Raw genomic sequence first — 2,684 nt, forward strand, 5'->3', positions numbered from 1 at the left:
CGTGCCCTAGCTTCTCCCCTCCCTAGAGAGAAACAGCCACCCTTGCCTCTTGCAGCAGCAGAGCCCACTTAGCCATCTCCCAGCAGGGTGCTCACCCGCCAAGGGGGTGGGAGCCTGGTAAATACTGCCTGCCTTTCCCAGCACAGGCCAGGGCAGGGGCCCGCAGTGACTTGAGAGAGCTGCCTTGGAACAGGGAGGAGGAGAGACCCCGGCAGCAGAGGCACCCTCCTGCCCACACGTTCTGCATGTGCATGCAGGGACCCTGATGACTGCTCTGGCTCCAGCTCCCCAGGCATCTCCCAGGTAAGATGCAGCAGCCCCGCGAGCCAGTGCTACCAGCTCCTTGGTTCCACCTGCCCTGGCTGCTAGTACCAGCTGCCCCCTCACCGAGCGCGTTAACCACCAGCCAGCGATGTGGAGCTGGGGCAGGCACGGGAGGTGCAGGGAGAGGGGATGTACAGCATGCAGCCGGCAGTGAGTGTCCCCTGGGGTTCCCGGATACAGGCTGCAGCCTAATGACGGTCTGAGCAGCCTGTTCGGGTTACAGAGCCTGGCCTGGCGTCCAGAGGACATGTCTAGACAGCAGAGTCTAGAGGCAGGCGCTGGGGCTGGGGGTGCTCTGGTACAGGAAGCAGATGGAGATCGGATACCCAAGGCAAGGCAGGGAGAGCAGCCAAGGGCAGCCTGACATGGGAGCCGGGGCCCAGCTCCCCTGTTCTGTGGTTCCTGAAGATGAAGGGGAGGTTTTGCTGATCTCTCTGCGATGGGGGAGTTTTCCAGCCTCTTGAACTTGGCATCTGCCAGTCGTTTGTCGTTCCCTAGACGTTTCATTCCTGCTCCCTACAAAGCCCCCAAGCAGACAGCACCCCCCCCGCCCAAGTCGGCATCCCAGGCCTGCTCTGCCTCCACTGGGAGGGTGTCAGTGGAGCCCCCTTTGCCTTCAGGAGCCCAGTTCAACCCAGCACAGCCCGTCCTCAGCCTGGGGCTCCTGGGTGAGGAGCCTGCATTCTCAGTTTAACTCCTCACGTGGTCTTAGGCTCCAAAACACCAGCCTGGTCTGAGAGCCAGGCTTCTCCCCCATCTACCCACTGCTCTTCCTGTCTATTTAAGGAAGTGAGGGCCAAGTTCAACGGCACCTTACATTTTGGCGCTCTGTGCACAGCTCCAGCTTCCTGCCACCTGCTTCCTGCCCTTTGCATTGGCAGGGAAGGGACGGAGCATCCCCAGGATGCAGGCGGCACGGGGGACGGAGGAATGGTCTGAAGGGTCTCTTCCAGCTGGCAGAGTTTAGAGCCGCCCGGGGTCAGTTTGCCTTAGAGGCAGAAAGGAGGAAGCAGAGAAATACGCCCCCGATGCCTCATTTGTACTAGGACAAACGTGGCAACATAGCATCGCTGGCGCTCTAGACAGTGAACTGACTCTTCCCCATCCGTTGGGCATCCCCCCTCTGTCTTGCCCAGCTGCGGCAGCGCTGGCAGCCTCGCTCATCGCGCCCTGCTCTTTCCACTCTGCTTCGTGCGTTCTGTGGGGCTTCGTGTAAAGCAGGAAGGACGCAGATTCGGCCGCGTTCGTGGGTCGCTAGTTCTTAAATGCAGCACAGCTGAGCTCAGACCGGTGCCGGTTTCCCAGCCTTTGAGACCAGTGGGAAAAGGAGGGAGTGAACTGGGCTCTCTACAAGGGGGTCTGGAAGCCACAGTCCTAGGGATCAAACTCTGGGGCTGTGCAATGTGGCCATGCAACAGGGGCATGGACCTGGAACAGCATTTGAGTGCAGCTGTGATCCCAGGCAGCAGCAACCCTGGAGTAATCTGAGCTAGACTGTGTGTACAGGCCACTGCTGGAGCAGGGGTGTATATTAATCTAATTTAAGCAGCCCCTGCCTTAGGGTCGGGAGGGAGTCTTGGGGTGCAGACTGTGGGCCCAGGGCTCTCCTTCCCCACCTTCACGTGGGGCTTTCTAACCAGCACCTTCCAGCCTTTGGCCCCAGGTAACAGCTGCTGGGCTATGTGTATGAGACCTGTTACCCACACATGTCCCACGTGCCACACAACAACAGATATAAAACCATCCAGGTTTGGTATTACACTGGGCATTCACCTTATGCCCTGCTCCTTCTATGATCATTGTGGGCCTGATCCAGCCAGGGGCTGAGTGCCCACAGCTCCCACTGTGCCTTAGCCCTAGTGACACCGCCTCCAGGTCCTGCACAGTTTGTGGCTCCTTTATTTAGGGCATTACACTGCTCCATGTGCAGCTGGGCAGTGCAGAACGGAGTCGTGGGGCCTCCTGTCATTGTCATACCAGCAAAGTCACCGGGCAATGGCGCCTGGGCTGAGCAGTTCCCGGTGGTGCAGCTGGAAGTCCCCTGATCGCAGGGATGTCTAGTGGAAATCCAGCATGAGCAAGCGGGGAGCACATCCCTAGCACGGCATTGCCCATGCCGGGTGGGCGTGGATGAGGCTGCAGAGCTCAGGAGAAGAACCGGATGCTGCCTTACCAGCTCTCCACTGCCACCAGCCCATCCCACTGCCACGTGAGAGTCCTCCTCTCTCCCTGGCATTCACTAACAGCAAGTCAACTGGAAGGTGGGGAAGCTCCCCCTGCCATAGCCGCATCTCGGCCACAGCTCACGTGGTGCCGGGGGCACCCGCCTGCCTACAAAGCCTGACACCGCATTGATGCCA

At 59.8% G+C, this 2,684-nt stretch overlaps 1 protein-coding gene across 1 annotated transcript in view; it reads right to left on the reverse strand.

Annotated features, from left to right (window-relative positions):
* Positions 1-2,684, reverse strand: part of PACSIN1 (protein kinase C and casein kinase substrate in neurons 1) — a 78,277-nt gene that overhangs the window by 75,111 nt on the left and 482 nt on the right. The window lies entirely within an intron of this gene.

The sequence above is a fragment of the Gavialis gangeticus genome, unplaced genomic scaffold, assembly GCF_001723915.1.
Source record: "Gavialis gangeticus isolate Ggan-Ray unplaced genomic scaffold, GavGan_comp1, whole genome shotgun sequence".
NCBI lineage: Eukaryota > Metazoa > Chordata > Crocodylia > Gavialidae > Gavialis > Gavialis gangeticus.